At 39.0% G+C, this 25,218-nt stretch overlaps 1 protein-coding gene across 4 annotated transcripts in view; it reads left to right on the plus strand.

The window, feature by feature from the left end:
* LOC309666641 (uncharacterized protein) overlaps positions 1-25,218 on the plus strand; it is an 80,148-nt gene that overhangs the window by 38,519 nt on the left and 16,411 nt on the right. For all 4 annotated transcript variants that reach the window (XM_082474284.1, XM_082474283.1, XM_082474281.1 and 1 more), the window contains exon 2: positions 15,149-15,351. The gene's annotated coding sequence lies outside the window, so the exon portion shown is untranslated. The remainder of the gene's footprint in view (positions 1-15,148; positions 15,352-25,218) is intronic.

Consider the following 25,218-nt stretch of genomic DNA (forward strand, 5'->3'; position numbering starts at 1 on the left):
AATTTAGGTCTGCCCTTTGCTGTTTGTTTTCTATTTGTCTCATGTATTTCATGTTCCTTTTCTGCCTTCTTTGTGTTAAATATTTCATAGTATAGTACATTTTAATTCTGTTGGCTTTTTATAGCTATATTCCTTTGCATCATTCTTCTAATGATTACTACAGGGATTACAATATGCTTCTTTAATTTATCACAATCAACTTAAAATTATTATTGATTAACTTTGGAGACATATATATGGAAATTAGATATAGAGATATAGGTATAGATATAGATATCTTGCAACTCTATAGCTCCATTTACCTTCCCTCCAACCTTGGTGCTATTACTGCAATATACATATTACATCTATAAACAGGCACACCTCGAAGATATTGCAGCTTTGGTTCCAGACCACTGCAATAAAGCAAATGTCGCAATAAAGCAAGTCACATGAATATTTTGGTTTCTCAGTGCATATAAAAGTTACGTTTATACTATACTGTAGTCTATTAAGTGTGCGATAGCATTATGTCTAAAAACAATGTACATAACTTCATTTAAAAATATTTTATTGCTAAAAATTGCTAACCATCATCTGAGCCCTCAGCGAGTTGTAATCTTTTTGCAATAGTAACATCAAAGATCACTGATCACAGATCACCATAACAAATATAATAATAATGAAAAAGTTTGAAATATTGAGAGAATTCCCAAAATGTGACAGGGAGACAAGAAGTGAGCCAATGCTGTTGAAAAATGGCACCAATAGACTTGCTCCACAGAGGAGTGCACAAACCTTCAATTTGTGTAAAAAAAAAAAAAAAAAAAAAGCAGTATCTGCAAAGCACCATACAGTGAAGTACAATGAAACAATGAAACAAAATGCCTGTACTTTAAAACCCAAAATACAGTGTAATTAGTTTTGTTTTAAGTGGTCATATATCTTTAAGAAGAGATGAAAAGTATAAAAATGATGTTTAAATCCCTGGGTAGTCGTTAAAATAAATTATGTCTCTAAAATAAATATTATAATTCACCATTTTAATTTGATTAGTTATGAGAATTTCCAATTGTTATTTTTTACTGCTTTGAGATGTGTACACAATATCAAGCCGAGAACAAGAAAAGTGCTGGGCGGTCAGCTGGACTCATTGCTCCCTGAATAAATCTGTCTCAGTCAAATGACAGATCAACACAGTCATGACTTCAAGATTGCCTCTCAAAAGGAAAAACTGAAAATATTAAATCCTTGACCTCCAAAGGTCTACTTACTGCATTTTAAATCATTTAGCATTTATTGTCGCAATTTATAATTTTTTAAAAATTGAAGCTTGCGGTAATCCATTTATTTAGAGTTCAGTAACTGTAGTTTAGTAACTATGACAGTATAAATTACAGACATGGAAAGCCTTGTAAGATGGTATTTGTTGGTTTGTAATGTATACCTTTCTTTCCAAATGAAGAGAAACGACTAGCAGAACTTTAGGTTATAGTGACACCTGGTGGTACTGTTTTTTTTTTGCTTGTTTTTTTTTTTTTTTTAAGAACATTTTCTGATTTGATCTGTCTAGAATTTTTATTAAGTAATCATTTTATCAGCTAGGATGTGCCTTAAGAGGCCCTTCCCTTCCTGACCAACATCCCTTTCCGTGGCAGGGTCCTTGGGCCAGAAGCCCTACTGGTAAGAGCAGCCAGCGGCCTTCACGTTTCTACCTTGGGCTTGAGAAAGAGATCTCATTACGGTGGGACGAATAGACACTGTTAATGCTAAAACTGGGAATAGTATGACTAACAACATGTTATGAAATGCTTCTGAGGATGTGTATGTATTGAGAATGCACCTGGCATACCCATGCAGTACATACCATATTATTGTATCATTTTATAGAGGGGATTCTGGAGAATACCCAAGGTCACAAAGTTAACCAGCTTGATTAAGTCTCTGGAGAAGCCAGAACTTCAGTTTTTTTTTTTTTTTTTTCAAATGTACCTTTTCACCAGCCCCTTAGACTGGGGTGGTGTAAGGATTTGTTGCTTGTTTTTTGTTTTTTAAACTTTGGGTTTATTTATTTATTTATTTATTTATTTATGGCTGTGTTGGGTCTTCGTTTCTGTGCGAGGGCTTTCTCTAGTTGCGGCAAGTGGGGGCCACTCTTCATCGCGGTGCGCGGGCCTCTCATTATCGCGGCCTCTCTTGTTGCGGAGCACAGGCTCCAGACGCGCAGGCTCAGCAATTGTGGCTCACGGGCCTAGTTGCTCCGCGGCATGTGGGATCTTCCCGGACCAGGGCTCGAACCCGTGTCCCCTGCATTGGCAGGCAGATTCTCAACCACTGCGCCACCAGGGAAGCCCCAGAACTTCAGTTTTGACTGAATACTAGTTCTAATTTTGAGAAAGAATTTTAATTTTAATTTAAAAAGTATATGTATTGCATGACTACCTTCTTTTTTTAAGAAATTGAATTATTTCCAATAAGGTTGAAGTCTTTGCTACCCATCCCAAGTCCCCTCCTTCTTTCCCCAGAGATAACTACCGCTCTCAGTTTGGTGTGTAGCTTTCCAGAACCATCACACACAAACACACACATACACACACTTTATATTTAATATAGAGATAGGCGGTTACTTTCTTGTGTGTTTGGTACATAAAAGAGAGTATTTGGCCAAAGTGAAGGGACTAGCCTCATCAAAATATGAATTTGTGCCACTAAGTATTATCATAATAAGTTGAACCTCTATAGCACTGATAGTTATTTCTGAAGTTATTTCAGATGTCTCTAGTAAATAGTCAAGATTTAAGTAGAATATTGGCTGGAACACCATCGAGTCTCCTAACGAATGTCCCAGTGTGGCGACACTGCCCGAATGCGGTGTCAGTGTGACACTCCCACCACCATGGCTGGACCCAAAATGAACACACTTTTATTTCTGTGTTATTTAAGTGAACCCATGATTGTTTATTGAGGCTAAGATCGCCAGAACGATCTGTCGTTTGTACCCTTGCTCACGGAATATATGGAGAGAGGACTCCCATAATTGTGTTTAATTGTTTTTGTTTGAATCCAGCTTTTTTTACCACTCTCATTGAAAATCTACATGTATACTTTTTTAAAGGTTTTTTTAAAATTTGATAATGTTTTTTAATTTAAAAAAACCTTGAAATTTGAATAATTAAAAAGAAACTAATTAGAATGATAGGCAGTAAAAATATTAATCCATCCACATTCTCTTTTTTCCCCTTCCAGGCACAATAACTTAAATGAAATCGTAAGCGTAAATGAAAAAAAAAAAAAATTAGAGGAGTCAAGAGCCCAAAGAATTTGTCAGGCAAGCCTGACTGAGTAGGTTACATCACGCTGACCGAGCTCCTAACTCTCTGAGTTTAGTCACAGTGTTCTACGCAAAGATGACACGAACTTCTGGCTATTCCCTCACACTATAGAATTTACTAGATTTTAGGTTTAAACAGGTGATTCGAGCTACAGTGAGAACTTGAGACAGAATCACCCAGATCCGAAGTACAGCGCTTTGGGGTCAGGGAGGAGAGCTTTTTCCACAGGATAAACATAAGAACGTTAATTAAACAGCCAGTGGACTTCTCAGAACAAATGATTTGAAAATGTGGAATTTTTGAGTTGGATAAATCTCCATGAATTTTGTGAACATATTCTGTACTTAGATCTATTTCAAAGTCACATTGTTGTTGATTATCCATGTATTGTAACCCTGTAATGAGGCATTCTATGCTTACAGTTTTCCTTTAGGATCTGGGGTAAATACAAACTAAGGTAAGAACCTTTCAAGTTACTCCTATAAATGAAGGAGCACGTATTGTCACATTTGCATTGTGATTTTTGCAGAGTCGTTCTCTGGAAATTTCCATATAGCTCGTTATTTGTTGAGAGTATGTTTGTCAGACCGTGGGAGGTTTGGATTTTGTTTTCAACTGAGGGGGAAGGGTGTGACAGTTGCCTGTTAAATGTTCATCTCACACAATGGGCAAAATGAAAGCGAATGAATGGCAGGTGACATGGCAAATGTGTGGCCCAGGAAAGAGAAGGCAGTGGGTGGCGAGCAGCTTATGGAGACATGCCTGTAGAATAAGATGCAAGCTGGCACGCTCACCAGGGAATCTGTAGCAGCTCTACAATGCAGCAATGGCAGGAGATCTGGAGCCTGACTAAACAGTAGTAACACCCATGATGGGGCAAGAAAAGCCTGCCTACAAGAGACACGTGAAGCTTCCAAAGTGGTACCGGTGGTTTTTCGCCAGTCAGTCAGTCGTGGCTACTATAAAGCAGCTATATTTTAACTTAAAAATGAGACTTGGAGAAAGCTACTGTGTATCCTAAAAGATGTACTATTGCAGAATTTATTTTTTTAATCAGATAATGGATTAAAATATTTTTTAATACAAAGTGTGCCAAATATGATCAGATCTAATATACACTTGAAATAAATATATTCTTATATATATTTTTAATAAACATATAAATATTTACTTTTGGTCACTTTTAGCAAATTACTACATTATCAGAGATTGGTTTTATGTAACTAAAATGCATATTAAATCAGAAACCCTACTTGAACAAAAGAAGTAGATTTCATGTTATAACAGGAACGTCTTGGACTTGTCTTTGAATGGTTAAAATCATCATTTTATGTAACTAAAAAATCATCATTTTATGTAACTAAAATTACTTTAATCACTGTATTTAGTTGGGGTGTTGTTCTTTCCAGTTAGAACATTTTAAACTCTTAAGTGATTATCCAATAGCCAGACACAACTATTAGGGCCATTTCCTTTCTTACTTGTCCATTTATAAACTGTTTACATGCACTTCTGCTCTGCACTTATTTTGTACCCTGATTTTCCTTCATTTGGAATCCATCACAAAAAAATAAGTAAATCACGCATTCCTCCTGAAAAGTTAACTTTCCAAAAGATTTCACTGTCATTTAAGGAAAGATTGCTTGTGATGCAGTAACTTCTGTTCTTAGCCATGAGTTCCTTGGAAAAGTAAAACAGCCTAACCTTGAATTCCAGTCGGCCCTCGGTATCCGCGGGTTCCCCATGCGCGGATTTCAAACCGCTGTTGGTTGAATCCGCAGATGTGGAACCCACCGACACAGAGGTCAGCCTGTACTTCACCATTTTTATAAGGGACTTGAGCATCCGTAGATTTTGGTACTTGAGGCGGTCCTGGAACCAATCCCTGGGGGACCATTTGGGAGTTTCAAAACAAAATTTCAGGAACTGGTAAATACTTATTTAAATACTTAAAACCTAAGTAATTATCCCCAAAGTATTAACGAATTGCCAGATGGCACATGGCATTATACATTCACGCATTGCTTCATTCACCAAACATTTACTGGGAACCTCCCATCGTGCCAAACTCTGGCTACATGGTTTTGAAATTTTTTAATGAAGTGACATGAAACATGGTGTTTAATCCAGAGACAGACAAGTAAGCAACTACAGTACTTGCGATAAAGTGTAAGCTCTGTGGTAGAGGCGTATATAGGGTCCCCGGGTGGTCGGAGGGGAGCGGACCTTGCTCCCCAGGCTGGGGGCGCCGGGGCAGCCCTTCGGGGTGGCCTTGACCCGGAGGTTGCAGAGGGCGAGGACCCTCGCCAGCTAGAGGGTCTGTCGGCAAAGTGCAGAACCAGCAGAATAAAGAACAGCCTGTCTGGGTTAGACCTTTCAAAATGCCTCCATCCCTTCGGTCAGGACGGAATTAAACAGGCCTTGGACGTAGCTCCCTAAACTCCCAGCCCAGATCCACGAAGGCGCTGGTTGGAAGGCTTCCCAGCCCTTTCCTTCACCGCCTCGCTTCACCTGCTTCGTGTTCCTCCTCTCCCCGAGGAGAAGCCTTGTCCCCCCCCACCCCCACCCCGGGCCGGGCTCGGGAATCGCCCACGACTCCCGCCTCCGCTCAGCCAGCCGCTCCGGGAGCTCCGCTCTCTCGCTCTTTCTCAGCTCTCAGATCCGCTGCCTACGTGTCCTCACTGCTGCTACCCTGAGTTTGGCTCCCAAGCGCTCCCCCACCCGGTTGCAGGCATCTCTGCCTTCCCCGCAGCCTCGCCGCTGGAGTCCCCTCCCAGGGGCAGGCGTGGCCGTGCCACGTGTCTCCCTAGTTTGGAGATGATGCCCGAACGTCTTCGCCGGGCTTGTGGGGGCCCCGCGGCATCCCCCTTCTGCCCCACCCCGTCGCCTTACCTCCCTTCACCCTCATCCACATTGGGCTCCCACTCTGCTGGATTCTTGAAAGTCCCCGTTGTGTGGCTGTTCTTCTGGTACACTTGCAGCCCCCCATCTCCTTCCCTGCCCACCCCGTCCAAACCCCCATTGGCACCATCTCCACTTGGCTACATTTGTTCCATCTTTAAGACTCAGCCCAGGTGTCAGCCAACTGGGAAGTGTCTTTTGACCGACCGCGGCACCTGTCATGCTTAACGACAATGGTTTACGCGTCTGTCCTGAAGACCAGGCTGTGTGAGGGCAGGGATGACCCCATTCATTTCTCACCACTCAGAATTTAAAACATTGCTGATTTATGGTAGGCACTCACACGTGTTTGTTGAATGAATGAATGAACAGTGTCAAGTAAGAGTCTGATATCCGATGCCACTTTGGTTTACGGTGTGGTGTTCTTCTATCACCGAGGATTGTTTTGTAATGTATAGTATTGATGACTTTCACACAAGCATTTTGTGCACCATAGATCAATCTAGTAAATGAAGTCCAAGAACCATTTGGATAAATCTTTCTTTGGAAAGAACTTTAGGTATCAAGTAACTCCATTCATGTATATGCCTCTAATTAGAGATTTGCTTCCTTCCAAATGTAAGATTTTTTAAGTTTCAACATTATGTTAGGAATTTCCCATACACCATTTTTATGCATATAACTTGCATCCAATCATATTTACTTTCTGCTCATTTGACTGAACTTATGGCTACGTAAAGTAACTAACTTTCAGTAATTAAACTGACAGGTGGTCTTCTGTCTGCAAGTCCGTTGTTCTCAGTTATATGCAGGAGTGAGTGGAAACAAAGTTGCACGGCTCAGAGAGTGAGCCGCTGGATTCTACACCCAGAAAGGAAATGTGTGCCATTTAAGGGGTGAGTGAGACCATTTTGGTAAATCCTAGCATATTGAAAATCCCATGTTTACAGAATCCACGAGTGTACAAAGGCCAAAGCTGCACACCTCAGGAGAATCCTAGGATGTGCAGAACAGGAAGAGGACACCAGTCCTAAGAGAACCATAATTTAGTCCCAAGAATGTTTTCTGGTCCTTTCCCGTGACACTTCTTTCTGGTATGTTGAAATGATGCTGGGTTTCCCAAGGCTTGCACTGCTGCCCACCAGCCCCGCCCCAGAGAGCACTGAGGGACAGATACTGTAAACACCCTACACTCTCAGCTGTGGATAGTGAGAAAGCTGGGAGAAGGCTGTTTACTCTCTCTGCCTTGGAAATCAACTAGAGAGAAGCGGACTGGGAGTATCTTTATATGCGTCTTGTAATTGATCCTACCCACTCTTTATTTATGAGGTCACCCCTAAAAAGAAAGAAGTAAATTGACTGAATCATGCTAACAAATATAAAGTAATTTGTAAGATTTTTCTTTGACATCATTTGGGGGAAAGAAAAAAACAAGATTACCATAAACGCGAGAAGTGAAGGTTCTGCTAACTTACTTAGGTGACTGAGGCCACATTATGTCAGTTGCTGTCGCCTGGTCGCAAAAAGCAACAAAACATTACATGGCTGCACACTGAACCAGAACAGCATTTCTACACTGAGTTTAGCTTTTATTGAAGCAGAAGTTCTGGAGTCCTGGGACTTGCTATTTTGTCAAGGATCAGATGCAGTTCGGAGCCCCAGTTTGGCTTAAAGAGTGATAATGATGAACAGTATGAAATAGGGCCTGCTGTTTAAGGCCGGAATATAGTTACACATTCTGAGCAAAGACTGGATTTTGGGAGAGGCAGGTGGGATGCCAAAAGAGAATTTTAAGAGAAATCTACAGAACTGACTCCTAGGTTCAGCCTTCACCAGAAAACCCATAACTCTTATATTCCTTGTTGTCTGTAAATAGTTTAAATCAAAGATTGATTGAACAGCTAGTCTAGAGTTTGACTTAACCCAACTTTGTGTCCCTCTTTTATCAATATTAGATGAGTTTTCTTTGTAAGGAGCGTATTTAAATAAGAAGGCATATTCTAATAGAGCAAGCCCCTAAAAGGGTAAAATAATTAACTTAATGCCTGCTTTGCTATTACACAAATCTAGACACAGTTACTTGCATATATTGTCTTGGTGTGTCAACAATGCCGGTTGTTTAAGCTAAAAGATACTCTACTGCTTTAAAGGTATTAGAGGACTTTTTAATTCCACCTTCTTGCTGAGTGCAGACTCTAAGACAATAGGAACAATTGTTTCATGTAAGTGTAACCAAAAAAATGGTGTATGAATACGATTGCTTTAGCGTGTGATATCAAGGAAGTGTCTGCATGAGCTGGCCTTGGAGCAGTGGACGGCACAGCTGAAGTGCTGGCCGCACAGCTCCAGCCCGGGCGAGTCATCAACCTTTTCAGGCCTTGCCTCCAGGCCCCAGGAAGCCCTCTGAGACAGTGTTCTCCAGTCTTCTCAAAGAAATAGTTATTGTGAAGGTTTGAAATTGCGCTTTCTGCCAGGAGGTGCAGATCACATGAGTAAGTACAAAACCAGCTCAAAGCAGGAAGAGAATGACCTATGTGCTTTTCCATAGCTTTTTAGTTATTCTGCGTAAATATTCAGGATGTCGCTTGATTTTTGACTTTCAGTCATGAATGTAGCTGTTCCAAAGCTTATTGAAATACGTGCTGATACTCATTCCATCATCCAAGAAGTGTTTATTGAGCACCTACTCTGTGCCAGCTCCAGACACTGAGGATAAATCAGTGAACAGAAACAAAATCTTATCACATGAACCCACAAATAAATATGTATAATGTGTCAGGCTATAAACATCTTGTTTATTCTGTGTCTAAAGTATCTAATTTTATTCAATGGTATCATTCATTGCCTTTTTCAGTCTTTCAAAATTAAATGAATTTAAATATCCTGGAACATCTATTTCACTGCCTATGAAAAACATCTAGGTACAACTCTACATAATATTGTTCGCTTTTGCATTATTCTTCCATGTATATTCTCATTGTTCCTGGTCTGTTTTGTGACATGAATAAGTAGTATTAATAAACATGCTTGAGAGGTCATGTTATATATGTATATATCTTTACTGAGAAGATATTGCCAAGCAGTTATATAACTAAAAGGCTAAAGGTATCTGTGTTTATATGCATGTTTGTATGTGTATTTATTAAGTATATTATATATATTCAAATTATCATTGTATATAGTACAAGTAAATTTTATTAATTTGAACTTCACTCTTTGCAAGTCTACAGTTCTCCAGGTACTGATAAGGATGATTTATCTTTATATTACATTTGTATGTTTATTGTTTGATAAGCAAATGTTATAAATACCTTTTTAAAAACTATTTTTAAAGGTAAACATCCATTTATATTTGAAAAAAAATATAAGCTTTAACTGATCATTCTTTGAAAGCTTAATTGTGTTATAAACACTCAACAGAAATAAAAGTCTAATATGTCTATTATTTGTTTATGAATGTACGGTCTCCTTGTCCCTATTTGTTTAAATTAGTAAGTCTTTATAATATAAATGTTTATGCCTAGTGGTGATCTATTTCTATAAAACTCAGGCTTAGATTTCTCTGGATTTAAATATAGTTCTCCTCACCTCTTCATTTTAAAAGTGCAGAGAGCGAGTTATCAATCCACGACAGTGGCTTTTGGGTGTTATTTTGGTTGACTCTGTCACTGAAAAGCTAGGTGAATAATATCCAAAAATCAGTGATATTTCTGTATGTCAGCAACAAACTAAAATGAAATTTTAAATAGCAACAAAAACTATCAAATACCCCTAAGATATATCTGACAGAAGTTTTATAAGCCCTCTACACTGCAAATTAAATATTGCTGCATGAAATTAAAGACTTGAATAAGATGGAGAGATATACCGTGGCCATGGAGAACAGGATTCAGGATTGTTAAGTGGCTAATTCTCCCCAGGTGGGTGAAGTAGATGCAATGTAGTCCCCAACAGAATCGGAGCAGGAGAGAGAGAGAGAGAAAGAGAGTGTGTGTGTGTGTGTGTGTGTGTGTGTGTGTGTGTAAACTGATAAGCTAATTTTAAAATGTATAATTTCAATGACAAAGGCAATCTTGAAGAAGAGATGGATAAATTACCCTACCAAATCAAGACCTATTATAAAGTCATAGTATGGTATTTGTGTAGCAACAAACAGATAGACAATAGACATACAAGTGGAATAAAGACAACTTTGTGATAAAGGTGACACCGAGTGCATTGGAGAAGGGATGCTCTTTTCAATAAGCAGTGCTGGGTTAATTTAATACTCTTATTGAAAACAATGACTTTTTGGTCTCCCACTCACACCATGCATAAAAGCCAATTCCAGATGGACTGTAGACCTAAATATGAAAGATAAAACAATAAAGCTTCTAAGAAAAAACACAGAACATCTTTATGACCTTGGAGTGGGCAAAATTTCCTTTAAAAGGGTCCAAGACAACACTAACCAGAAGGGGAAAACATGATAATTTGGAAAATAATAATATCAAGAATCTCTGTCCATCCAAAGACATCATTAATAAAATGAAAAGACAATGTATAGGGTAGAAGATATTTGCAGCAAATATAACAAACAACTTGCACCCAGAGTATATTAAAAATTTCCTACAAATTAATGACAGACAACCCACTAGAAAAATGAGCTGACTTGAACAAAAAGAGGATATGCAAATGACCCGTTAACAAAAAGAGTTGCTTAGCCCCATCAGTTAGCAAGTAAATGCAAATTGAAATCGCAGCTCGATGTCAAGGCACACTTACTAGATTGGGTAAAACTAAAAAGAAAAAAAAATCTAACGTTGGCAAGGATGTGGAAAAACTGCAAATAGCTGCATTAGTTTGGACACCCACTTTAGAAAGCTGTTTGGGGCATCCACTTGAACTTCATGCATCCACGCCCTATGTCCCAGCTCTTGTCTGTCCCACAGAAACGTGTAGAACATCCCTCAAAAGATATGAGTAAGAATGTTCATTGCAGCACAATTCGTAACAGCCCCAAGTGGGGAACTACCCAAAATGCCCATTAACAGTAGGATTTCTAAATTGTGGTGCATACTTACAACAGAATACCACTCGGCAGTGAAAATGAATGATCTACGACTTCACCTGAAATTATCAGTAAATCTCACAAGCATAAAATTGAATGAAATAAGCGGGACACAGAAGAGGGCATGCTATATGTTTCTATTTATACCAATTTCAAGCACAGGCACCTCTACATCTATGGTGATAACAGAATGTTACCTTAGGGCATGGGGACCAGTGCCTGGAAATGGGCGTGGCCTGTCCATTCTTGTCTAAGCACTGGTGACACAGGTGTGATAGCATGAAAAGTCTCCAAGCCAAAATTTATTTTCTCACTTTTCCGATTGTGTGTTATACTTCAGTGAAAAGTTTTAAAGAGTTAAACATTTAAAAATTAAAGCTGTATCACCTGATCTTAAATCAGGCAGGTGGAGCTCTTGGTCAAGCAGTCATAGGAGAAATTCTTTCTCTCAGAGCATCTTTCAACACACAGCGACAGCACACATCTTGAGGAACATTCTCTGAAACTGGCACAAACTTCCACCATCCAGAAGTTCACATGGCAAGTTGACTTTTAAGCAAACATCCTCTTTTCTTAGAGATTCTGTTCTGTTTCACAGAACGCCACTCCTCTCAAAAGCTCACTGGACTAATTCAATCCCCACTTTCCAACGTCCTGAAAGATCAGGGTGAAACAGCTGATGATGAAAGGCTTCCATCTATGGCCATGTTGCCACATGCCTTCAGCTATGATGCGTGTTTCAGGGAAGCAGTCAAGGCATCAAAATATTAATTGACTCACCCAGGGTCCCACAGGCATCTGTCGCCACAAAAGAACGGAAGGAGGTGCTGCTAGCTGGACCCTGATACCTCAAAGTAGTTCCCAGGACTGGGCTAGAAAAATGGAAACCCTCTACCACTCATGGTCAAGAATACAAATAGACTGTAAATTTGGCGGTTTTATTTTCATCTTTAGAACGGTTATTGTAATTGAATTTTTGTCTTTTCTTTGAATGAAGGAATGTTTTGTGGTTGTTAAAACTGTCTTTTAAAATTTATTTTTTAAGGAAAAAAAAAAGTTTTCAAGTTCAAACACCAGCTTGAGGGAGCTTTTATATTCAGCCCAAACTAGAAAAATCTCGACTCCTTCATATATCAAGTCACGTGTGCTAACTAGCTCGGTGTAATGCTTCTCATCTGGGAGCAGGACAGCCTCACCAGGGGGTTTGGAAACGTGTGCCCGCATTTCTTGTTGTCACAATAACTGGGAAATGCCACTCTTACGGGGCTTGGGAGAGTCTCTCTCTCTCTCTCTGTCTCTCTCGCACACACACACACACACACACACACACACACACACACACACAATAATTTTGCTCAAAATAACAGTAGTTTGCCCGAAGATAAGCTGACATAGTGTTAAAGAGGATTGACTTTTAGGAAAATTTGAACTCTACACAGCTTAGGGTCTTTGGTTTAACACACCTCTGTAGTGTTCTCCCTGGGAGCCTGCAGGGCTAAAACAGATAAATATGTGATCTGGATGATCCTAAAAATAATCATAATTAAAGAAGAAAATTTGCCTCCAGACCAACTAGAAAAATACTCTGTGATCTTGGAGTGGCAGCCAAACATTCTGTAATGTTGAGTTCATCACCTGCTTTGGCACCAAAAAGTCAATTATGGCCTTGAAGCGCTATCTTTTTGGCCCAGAGGGAAAAATACACCCTATTTTAACCTCCAAGCGTCATAGGCTAAAAGTCATTTCTGTAGTTTGGTGACGCCCATCCCTCGAGGATCAGACAATATCCAGGACTTCAGGTGTGGTTCAGTCACTGGAAAGCTGTAAATTCCTAGATGTACTGAAAAGCTTTCAACGCCTAGGCTAAAACATTCCTAAAACAATGTCTTTACCACCACCTTCGCCTTTTTCTTACTGTTGCTGGCCTGGTCGTGTGAGGGTGCTGGAGGGACCCAGCTTTCCTCCTGGGAGCTCGGATTAGACGGTGCTGGTTACCCGCAGTCAGGTTACCCGCAGTGATGCTGGGCCCTCCCGCGCCCTCCTGCTCCACGACGCCCCCCCGCCACCCCCCGTGTCTGCAGAACATGCCAGCGCAGCGATGCCACTGGGCAGCGGGGCAGACACAGAGATGACACCCCTTCAGGAAGCTGCTCGTCTGGGGGCACCGTTCCTGCTGCACTTACTGCTAAACGTGTGCTTCCGTGAACCTCTCCACATTCCACATAATCCACTGCAGCTACCAGGTGGGATCTGGTTAGATGTGACTGACGTTTTCTTCGCAAGCATTCATGACGTCAGTGATGGACACGGCAAGCATGGCCTCTGTTCTGGTATCATCAGCATCCTGAGGACCACCAACCCTCACTGACGAGCCTCTGTTCCAGAAGCCACGTTTGGGGCCAAAAGCAAATACCCAGTGTCCTTGCTGTGTACCAGGGACTATTCAGGGTCTAGGCAGGGTGGTGCCAGAGATCACCCCTAACCATTCAGCCACGAGCACAAGACCCTCTGAGTCGAATATTATTGGCCCAGTTTTTCCAGGGGAGGAAGCTGAAATGGAAAGAGTTAAGAAAATGCGGTGGTCACTGGGGTGTTTACAGATGGTCCAGATCTCCTTCCCTTCTGTGCACAGGAAAGTAGCACTTCTCCACGTCCTCAAAGGTGGGGTGTGGCTCTGGGACCAGCTTCGGTCCGTGAAACGTGGACGGAAGTGCCAGGGAAGCATCGAGAGCCTTCAGACAATTCACCACGTTCCTCTCCCCTGTGTTGGTGAAACGCTCATCAAAGTGCAGCCTTTGTCCCCCCAGATCCTTGAGCGACTATCGGACGGCATCGCTCTGCTGACCAGTACGGACACTCAGACAAAGGGAATTTTTGTTCCGGTAAACTCCTGAGATTTGGGTTGAGGATGGAGAGAGTGTTTCCAGCCATAACACAATCTGGCCTAAATTTAATAATTTGCTTAAATAACTCGCCCCAACTCCCATAGCTTGTTTTTTTTTTTTTTTTTTTTTTTTAAAATGGGAATTATTTATTTATTTATTTATTTATGGCTGTGTTGGGTTTTCGTTTCTGTGCGAGGGCTTCCTCTAGTTGCGGCGAGCGGGGGCCACTCCTCATCGCGGTGCGCGGGCCTCTCACTATCGCGGCCTCTCTTGTTGCGGAGCACAGGTTCCAAACGCGCAGACTCAGTAATTGTGGCTCACGGGCCTAGCTGCTCCACGGTATGTGGGATCTTCCCAGACCAGGGCTCGAACCCGTGTCCCCTGCGTTGGCAGGCACATTCTCAACCACTGCGCCACCAGGGAAGCCCTCCCATAGCTTGTGGATGCCAGATTTATGTCTCGAATCCAGGTCTCTCTGACCCAGCAGTTCATGATTTTTTTCATTCATGAGCTCTCCTTTGGTATTGTAAGTCTGTAGGAACCTGAACTTAGTTCTGTCGCTTGCCTTCTAGTTTTATTATAGAAATGAAAGTGATTTTAAAGTGCAGTCTGTTGTCTGTGGTTAGTCCAAGATTACGAGCACGTGGAAGAAAATTCTCGCATTCTCTGGCCCATGTGTTTGGTCTGGAGCTTAATGCCGTGATCTGCCAGACTCTTGAGAAATGTTTCTGCCTTTCTTAATTCTGAGATTCAAGTTCTGGCAACAAACTGTCAGCAACAATGTTAGCTAAAGAATGCACATCTGTCCTGAGTGTTACTCATGTTTCTCACTTGAACTTGTAGTTTCTATGGTGCGAGCTGGTACGTGACTTCACCCTTCTTTATGTTAATAGTCACTCGAGCACTATGACTCTGTAAAGTAACACCGTCACCCATGCATGTATTGCTTTCTCTCTATATGCAATCCCCAAATTTATCCAGGTTCTCATGTTTAAATTCAGAGTTTGGGGACTTCCAAATCCACCAGCGGAGTACACTACACAGCTGAGTAGCACCGATCACCATGACAACCAACAAGCGAGAACAGCCTGAGGTTCTGAACCTCCCTCTCGAGCTCCTTCCTCTGAAGCCCAAGTGAACGGAAGACCCCAGGGACCCAGGCATTACTTGAGATCCTGAATGACTACGGGCAACAGGTGTTCATGTAAGGTGGAAAAGACAAAGAAGAAGCATCACCCTCTAAATTAGCGGGGTTGACTTTTTAGAGGCTTGGGGTTTTCTCTTTCTCTTATTTGCAAAAATTGATTCTGTTTGGTTACTTTAACCCTGTAAAGTTATTTAATCACAAAATTCCTAAACCTTCATTCAATAGCTCTTTTAAACTATTTTATTTGTTTATAATCCTGCCTCATTCCATAAATGGTTAGAGAAATTATTGTGTATATGTTTAACCTTGGCAAATATCTAACTTGCAGAATGATCTATACAATGAATAGAATGTATAGTTTGTTCATTTCTTATTTTGAAATAATTGTAGATTTTTAAGAAGTTGTAAAAATAGTATGGGGTGATCCTATAACCTTTCACCCAGTTTCCCCTAATAGTTACATCTTAAAAATTATAGTGCCCTATCAAAACTAGAAAACTGACATTGGTACAATGCATGTGTGTAGTTCTCTACCATTTTATTACACGTACATAGATTCATGTAACCACCAATGCTATTAATACACAGACTATCCCATCATCACAAACATCTCTCTCTTTGTGATCACACCCACCTCCCCTCCCTCTGCCATCCTTATAACTCCTGGCAACCACTAACCTGTTCATCCTTATAATTTTGTCATTTCAAAGACATTCTATAAAGTATTATTTTTTAACATAAAAAGCTTTTTAAGTTATTTCTCCTGTTACTTAAACCATTAGAAATCTGACAGATCTCAAATACACCAAGATTATTATTCGTTTTCAACAATGATGATTAGTATGCAGATTTGTCTGGGAATACCATTTTTGATCATTTTTCTATAACCTACATACATATTAAATGTTTTGTATATTTTAGAGGATGAAGACTTCCTTGATGACTCAAACAGCATCAGCATTTTCTGTTGGTAATAGCAACTAGCAAATAAAGTTTAGGTAAAACTTACATGCTGTATTGGCTCTTCTAATAGGCCTGGGTCTGATCTAAGACCTCTTTACTTATTGTGAGCCTTTGGGTTGTTTAGTTATGGGAGTGGGGATTTTTTAACTTTCGTTAAAAAAACTTGATCTTCCATTTAGAACAACATGGGCATTCACTGTATTAAGCTTACATGGATGTGTATTATGTGGGGGAATTTTACAGAAGATAAATCCCTATAAAACATATTCATTGCTATCTAGGTTAGAAACAATCTTTTTATTCCCACCATATGTGATAATCCCTCCCGTTCAGTGAATAAACTGTGATTAGGTCACAGTCTCTTGTTAGGAACATATATGCAGCCAACTGGCCGAGGGACTATCATCCTGCCTGAGGAGGAGAAAAAAACACCACTGAGGTAAAATCAAAATGTCCATACATGCTGAGAAAGAGCTCATGAGAGCATGTGGCATTACCTATACCGGTGATACTCAAAATCAGTGAAACAATGGTATCTATTTAAAAGAACGTGTATGAATTTTATTCTTTGAGGAATGGGCTAGGATGGGGGTAGAAAGAAGGTGAAGAATGAAGACTTGGCCTATTGAAAGTGGAGATTATTTGACCCATTTATCGGAAATCAAAACTAAAAATTTTGTTTTACAACATTTTCAAATATTTGGCTACGTTTTCAGGTGGGTACACATTAAAAAATATTAAATGGCTAAAGAAGAGTGTTGTATTCTACCTATAATTTGTCACACATCTTAAAAAGAATTGTTTTAAGAATCACCAATTTAGAGGGAAAATTTGAGGGGCCACAGGACTGTTTTCAGTCCTGTCCGACTGCATTTTTATGTTCACTGAGATAAAGGCATTGTTGGAGTCGTGAATAATTTTTTAAAGGAAGCAAGAGTGTTACAGTAGATGAACCAAAGTCCAGGTGAAATCTGAGTAAGGCAAAAAGATGCACCAGGTTGGATACAACGGATTGAATGGATAGAATTTCAGCCTCTGGAATCAGACAGCTAACTGAGCAAGGACTACACAGGGCATATGACTTGTCACCAGCACATGCGGAGAAGACTTGGGCTTTTCCTAACCATTGCCTCTGTGGCCCAAAGAGCAACATGACAGTCCAAAAAAAAAAAAACCCACAATGCAATTTACATGGTATATGGTCTAATGTTCAGACTAGGACAGCACATTATTGTTGTACTCTTACGTTGGCCAGATTTTTCCAAGACGGTGTTCCTTTCTGTAGAGGTGTAAGTAAACTAGGACGTGTCTATAACAACACAGGCATTTCTTGGTAAAGGAGACACAAGACTAGGATGTGTTTCTGACTTCCAACGATAAAGAACTAGAACAAGGCGCAGGGTTTACACTTGAGCTTTACTTGCACGAAATTGACACAACTTGTACCAGAGCCAAAGATATACAGAAGCAGAGTTCAACATAGCATAGGAAAGAACTTTTAGCCACATTAGAGAATCCAAAGATGGAGCAGGCTCATTGGAGGCAACGAGTCCCTTATTACTGGAGATATTCAAGCAGAAGTGTCAGTAGCCACTGTGGCTCTGTGTCATAGCAGTGATCCAAGCAACGGAAATGTTCTCCTCACTTCAATCCCCAAATTTTATTAAACGTGTATCAGCAATTCCCGGCGCACCACTTACCAGCTTCTTGGTATCACTTAACTTCTCTGGGCCTCAGTTTCCTCCTATTCAAAGGACTGAGGGTTGACAATAACTTATAAAGCTGTTAGAGACATTAAATGAGGTTGAAGAACAATAGCAGCAGCTTGATTCCAAATCTCCCCATCACGTTCCCAAAGTAACCGTAAGATCAACAAGTACAATTAAACTAGACAGGACCCATGATTTAAGCATTGTTAGGAGATAGAGAACACTGCAACCTTCAAGTCACTTATGAGAGAAAAAAAGGAACAAATTCTAACAAAGCTTCCAATACCTGAAGCCCTTCCAGCGAGCCTGTGGGTACAGGCAGTCAGGACCAGGGAGCCAGTAGGAGGAAGTAAAACACAAAAATGGTGAACACAGTTTGGGATTTGGCAGTTCACAGCCCTGGCTACAGGGAAGGGGCTTAAAAGTGTGTAGGGCCTGAAGTGGCCACCTCAGACAGGCAGTACTTCTAGGAGAGGATTCAAGAGAGGAAGAAGAGGTTGTATTCCTTAGGCATGAAGTGGAGGAAGGAAAGAAAGAATGAAAGAAAAGGAGAAAATTAAAGATCTTGTTGAATAAGATTGATTGATTGCATCAACGTTATTATTATTATGCTTATAGATTTGCAAGATCTACCATTTGGAGAAACTGCAGAAAGAGTACATGGGATCTCTCTGTATTATTTCTTATGACTTCATGTGAATCTCCAATTATCTCAAAATAAAATGTTCTACTTTAAAAAACTTATTCCAGAAAACAATACCATTTACAATCACATCAAAAAGAATAAAATACCTAGGAATTAATTTAAACAAGGAAGTAAAAGATCTGTACACTGAAAACCATACGACATTGAGGAAAGATAGAGAAGACACAAATAAATGTAAAGATATTTTATGCTCATGGACTGGGAGAATTAACATTGTTAAAATGGCCATATTACCCAAGACAATCTACAGATTCAGTGCAATCCCTATCAAAATACCAAAGGCAGTTTTCATAGAATGAGAACAAATAATTCTAAGATTTGTATGGAAACAAACAGTCCAACCTATCTTAAGAAAGAAGAACAAAGCTGGAGGTATCGTGCTCTCTGATTTCAAACTATACTACAAAGCTGCAGTAATGAAAACAGGATGGTGCTTGCACAAAAAAAGACACATATATCAATGGATCAGAAGAGAGAGCCCAGAAATGAACCCACACTTATATGGGCAATTAATCTATGACAAAGAATGCAAGACTACACAATGGGGAAAAAGACAGCCTCTTCAGTAAATGGTGTTGGGAAAACTGGACAGCTAAGGCAAAAGAATCATACTGGACTACTTTCTCACACCATATAAAAAAATAAACTCAAAATGGATGAACAACTTATATTAATCCATAAAACTCCTAGAAGAAAACATAGGCAGTACATCATTTGACACGGGTCTTAGCATAATTTTTTTGGATATGTCTCCTCAGGCAAGGGGAAAGAAAGCAAAACAACTGGGACTACATCAAACTAAAAAGCTTTTTCAAAGGAAAAGAAACTATCACCCAAATGAAAATGCCACCTACTGAATGGGAGAAGATATTTGCAAATGATATACCTGATAAAAGGTTAATACAAAAAATATACAAAGAACACATACAACTCAATAGAAGAACAACAAAGAACCCAATTAAAAAATGGGCAGAAGACCTGAATAGACATTTTTCCAAAGAAGACATACAGATGGTCAACAGGTACATGAAATCTGCTCAACATCACTAATCATCAGGGAAATGCAAATCAAAACCAGAATGAGATATCACCTCACAACTATTCAAATGGCTATTATCCAAAAAAGAACAGATAACAAGTGTTGATGAGGATGTGGAGAAAAGGGAACCCTCATGCACTGTTGGTGAGACAGTAAATTGGTACAGCTACTATGGAAAACAGTATGGAGGATCCTCAAAAAATTAAAAAGAGAACTACCATACAGTCTAGCAATTCCACTCCTGAGTATTTATCTGAAGAAAACAAAAACACTAATTCAAAAAGGTATATGTACCCTTATGTTTATTGTAGCATTACTTAACAATAGCCAAGATATGGAAACAACCTAAGTGCCCATCGATAGATGAATGGATAAAGAAGATATAACATATATATAATGGAATATTTCTCAGCCATAAAAAGAATGAAAGCTTGTCATTTATGACAACATGGATGAACCTTGAGGCCATTATGCTAGGTGGAATAAGTCAAACATATAAAGACAAATACTATATGATATCACTCATATTTGGAACCTAAAAAACAAAAGAAACAAATAAACAAAACAGAAACAGAGTCATAGATACAGAGAACAAACAGGTGTTTGCCAGTGGGGAGGTGGGCGAGAGAAGACGAGAAATAGGTGAGGGAGATTAAGAGGAACAAACTTCCAGTTACAATAAATGAGTCACTGGGATGAAACAGACAGTGTGGGAATATAGTCAATAATTATGTAATATCTTTGTATGGTGACAGATGGTAAATAAACTTATCGTGGTGATCATTTTGTAATGCATAGAAATATCAGATCACTGTGTTGTGCACCAGGAACTAACATAATGCTGTAGGTCAATTATACTTCAAAAACAAACAAACCAAAACAAACTCATAGAAAAAGAGATCAGATGTGTGGTTACCAGGGGTGGGGGATGGGCAGAGGGGGAGTTGGATGAAGGTGGTCAAAAGGTACAAACTTCCAGTTATAAGACAAATAAGCACTAGGGAAGTAATGTACAACATGATTAATATAATTAACACTGCTCTATGTTATACGTGAAAGTTGTTAAGACAGTAAATCCTAGGAGTTCTCATCACGAGGAAAATATTTTTTCTTTTTCTTTCTGTCTATGTGAGATGATGGATGTTCACTAAACTTATTGTGGGAATCATTTCATGATTATGTAAGTCAAATCATTATGTTGTACATCTTAAACTTATACAATGCTGCATGTCAATTATATCTCAATAAAACTGAAAGGAGAAAATTTTAAATAATAAAGTAAAAAAAGAAATTAATGAGTAGAGAACACAAAAACAGTAGGTCATATTAAAGTCCTTGTTCCTTGGAAAAATAAACAAAAATAAACAAACCACTAGAAAATTGGGTGAAATCACAAAGTATACAAAATAAGAAATTACAGGTTGGAGACAGCCTCTTCAATAAGTGGTGCTGGGGAAACTGGACAGCTACATGTAAAAGAATGAAGTTAGAACGCTTCCTAACACCATACGCAAAAATAAACTCAAAACGGATTAAAGACCTAAATGTAAGGCCAGACACTATAAAACTCTTGGAAGAAAACATAGGCAGAACACTCTATGACATAAATCACAGCAAGATCCTTTTTGACCCATCTCCTAGAGTAATGGAAATAAAAACAAAAATAAACAAACAGGACCTAATGAAACTTAAAAGCTTTTGCACAGCAAAGGAAACCATAAACAAGACGAAACGACAACCCTCAGAATGGGAGAAAATATTTGCAAACGAAGCAACTGACAAAGGATTAATCTACAAAATATATAAGCAGCTCATGCAGCTCAATATCAAAAAAACAAACAACCCAATCCAAAAATGGGCAGAAGAGCTAAATAGACATTTCTCCAAAGAAGACAGATTGCCAACAAACACATGAAAGGATGTTCAACATCACTAATCATTAGAGAAATGCAATCAAAACCACAATGAGGTATCACCTCACACCAGTTAGAATGGCCATCATTAAAAAATCTACAAACAATAAGTGCTGGAGAGGGTGTTGAGAAAAGGGATTCCTCCTTCACTCTTGGTGGGAATATAAATTGATAGAGCCACTATGGAGAACAGTATGAAGATTCCTTAAAAAACTAAAAATAGAACTACCATATGACCCAGCAATCCCACTACTGGGCATATACCTTGAGAAAACCATAATTCAAAAAGATACATGTACCACAATATTCATTGCAGCACTATTTACAATAGCCAGGATGTGGAAGCAACCTAAATGTCCATCAACAGATGAATGGATAAAGAAGATGTGGCACATATATACAATGGAATATTACTCAGCCATAAAAGGAATGAAATTGAGTTATTTGTAGTGAGGTGGATGGACCTAGAGTCTGTCACACAGAGTGAAGTCAGAAAGAGAAAAACAAATACCGTATGCTAACGCATATATATGGAATCTAAAAAAATGCTAATGATGAACCTAGTGGCAGGGCAGGAATAAAGACACAGACATAGCGAACGGGCTTGAGGACACGGGAGGGGGAAGGGGAAGCTGGGACAAAGTGAGAGAGTAGCATGGACATATATACACTACCAAATGTAAAATAGATAGCTAGTGGGAAGCAGCTGCATAGCGCAGGGAGATCAGCTCAGTGCTTTGTGACGACCAGAAGGGTGGGATAAGGAGGGTGGGAGGGAGATGCAAGAGGGAGGGGATACGGGGATATTTGTATACATATAGCTGATTCACTTTTTTGTACAACAGAAACTAACACAACACTGTAAAGCAATTATACTCCAATAAAGATGTAAAAAATAAAAAAATGAAATTACAAGTTGGGAATAATTATGATCAAAAAAATTTTTTTAAGGCATTAACATGTACTTTTGCATATCCTTATGCAAATAAATATGAAAACCTAGAGGAAATGGATAATTTCTTAGGCAAATACAGTGTACCAAAACTGACCCCAGTAGAGATAGAAAACTTACACCAAATTTTATAGAAATAGAAAAATATTTCCAGTGACCCCATATGATAGCATCAGGCACAGCTGAGCACACAAGAGAATTCTACCAAACCTTTAGAGACCAGACAATCCCAATGCTATATAAATTGTCTCAGATGATAAGAAATCAAGAATAACTTTCAACTTTTTTTGTGTGAAGCAAGTATAACATCGATATCTAAACCTGATAAAGATAGCACAAAAAAATTATAGACCAGTATGATTTGTGGAGATTTATATTAAAAATTTTAAACAAAATAGTAGTGAACTGACTCAGACAATACATTAAGTATTAAGACACCATAACCAAATAAGGTTTATACTGGGAGTGCAAAGGTGGTCAATATTAGGAAACAAATTAGTATAGTTTTTATATTTATATTTTAAAAACTATGAAGAAAATGATATGAATTTCTTTAGAGGTGTTGAAAATTGACTTTGGCAAAATTCAATACTCATTCCTAGTAAAAACTTTTAGGAAAATAGTAATGAATGGATATTTCCTTACTTAACAGAGAAACACTAGAGGCATTCCAACTCACGTCAGTAACAAGTTTAGGAAGCCCACTAACTCCACTGGTATCCAGCATTTTTAGTGGTGATAGTCAATGGAATTAGACAACCAGAGGAACAGGAGTAGTAAGAAATAAATCTCACTAACAACAAACTATCAGAAAGAGAAATTAGGGAAACAATACCACTTGCCATCACAACAAAAAGAATAAAATACCTAGGAATAAACCTACCTGAGGAGGTAAAAGAACTGTACTCTGAAAACTATAAGACACTGATTAAATAAACTGAAGTCAACACAAACAGATGGAAAGATATACCATGTTCTCAGATAGGAAGAATCAATATTGTTAAAATGACGATACTGCCCAAGGCAATCTACAGATTTAATGCAATCCCTATCAAATTACAAATGGCATTTTTCTCAGAGCTAGAACAAAAAATGTTTAAAATTTGTATGGAAACACAAAAGACCTCGAATAGCCAAAGAAATCTTGAGAAAGAAGAACAGAGCTGGAGGAATCAGGCTCCCTGACTGCAGACTATACTACAAAGCTACAGTAATCAAGACAGTATGGTACTGACACAAAAACAGAAATATAGATCAATGGAACAGGATAGAAAGCCCAGAGATAAACCCACGCACATATGGTCACCTTATTTTTGATAAAGGAGGCAAGAATATACAATGGAGAAAAGACAACCTCTTCAATAAGTGGTGCTGGGAAAACTGGACAGCTACATGTAAAAGAATGAAATTTTAGAACACTCCCAAACACCATACACAAAAATAAACTCAAAATGGATTACAGACCTAAATGTAAGGCATTTAGGCATAAATCCTAAATGGATTTACAGACACTATAAAACTCGTAGAGGAAAACATAGGCAGAACACTCTATGACATAAATCACAGCGAGATCCATTTTGACCCACCTCCTAGAGAAATGGAAAAAAAACAAAAATAAACAAATGGGACCTAATTAAACTTACAATCTTCTGCATAGCAAAGGAAACCATAAACAAAATGAAAAGACAAACTACAGAATGGGAGAAAATGCTTGCAAATGATGCAACCGACAAGGGATTAATTTCCAAAATATACAACAAGCTCATACAGCTCAATATCAAAACAAAACAAAACAAAACAAAACAAAAAAAAAGCCCATTCAAAAAATGGGCAGAAGATCTAAAGAGACATTTCTCCAGAGAAGACATACAGATGGCCAACAAGCAAATGAAATGATGCTCAACATCGCTAATTACTAGAGAAATGTAAATCAAAACTATAATGAGGTGTCACCTCACACTGGTCAGAATGGCCATCATCAAAAAAATCTACAAACAGTAGATGCTGGAGAGGGTGTGGAGAAAAGGGAACCCTCCTACACTGTTGGTGGGAATGTAAATTGGAGCAGCCATCATGGAGAACAGTATGGAGGTTCCTTAAAAAACTAAAAATAGAGTTACCATATGATCCAGCAATCCCATTCCTGGGCACATACAGAGACAGAAATATAATTCAAAAAGATACTTGCACCCCAATGTTCATTGCAGCACTATTTACAATAGCCAGAACATGGAAGCAACCTAAATATCCATCAACAGATGAATGGATAAAGAAGATGTGGTACATTTATAAAATGGAATACTACTCAGCCATAAAAAAATGAAAAAATGCCATTTGAAGCAACATGGATGGACCTAGAGACTATCATACTAAGTGAAGTAAGCCAGACAGAGAAAGACAAATATCATATGCTATCACTTATATGTGAAATCTAAAAATATGATACAAATGAATTTATTTACAAAACAGAAACAGACCCACAGACATAGAAAAAAAGCTTATGGTTACCAAAGGGGAAAGGGGGAGAGGGATAAATTAGGGGTTTGTGATTAAAATATACTCACTCCTATACATAAAACAGATAATCAACAAGGAACTACTATATAGCACAGGAACTATACTCAATAGCTTGTAATAACCTA

Source organism: Balaenoptera physalus (assembly GCF_965194825.1).
Source record: "Balaenoptera physalus genome assembly, chromosome: 9".
Classification (NCBI taxonomy): domain Eukaryota; kingdom Metazoa; phylum Chordata; class Mammalia; order Artiodactyla; family Balaenopteridae; genus Balaenoptera; species Balaenoptera physalus.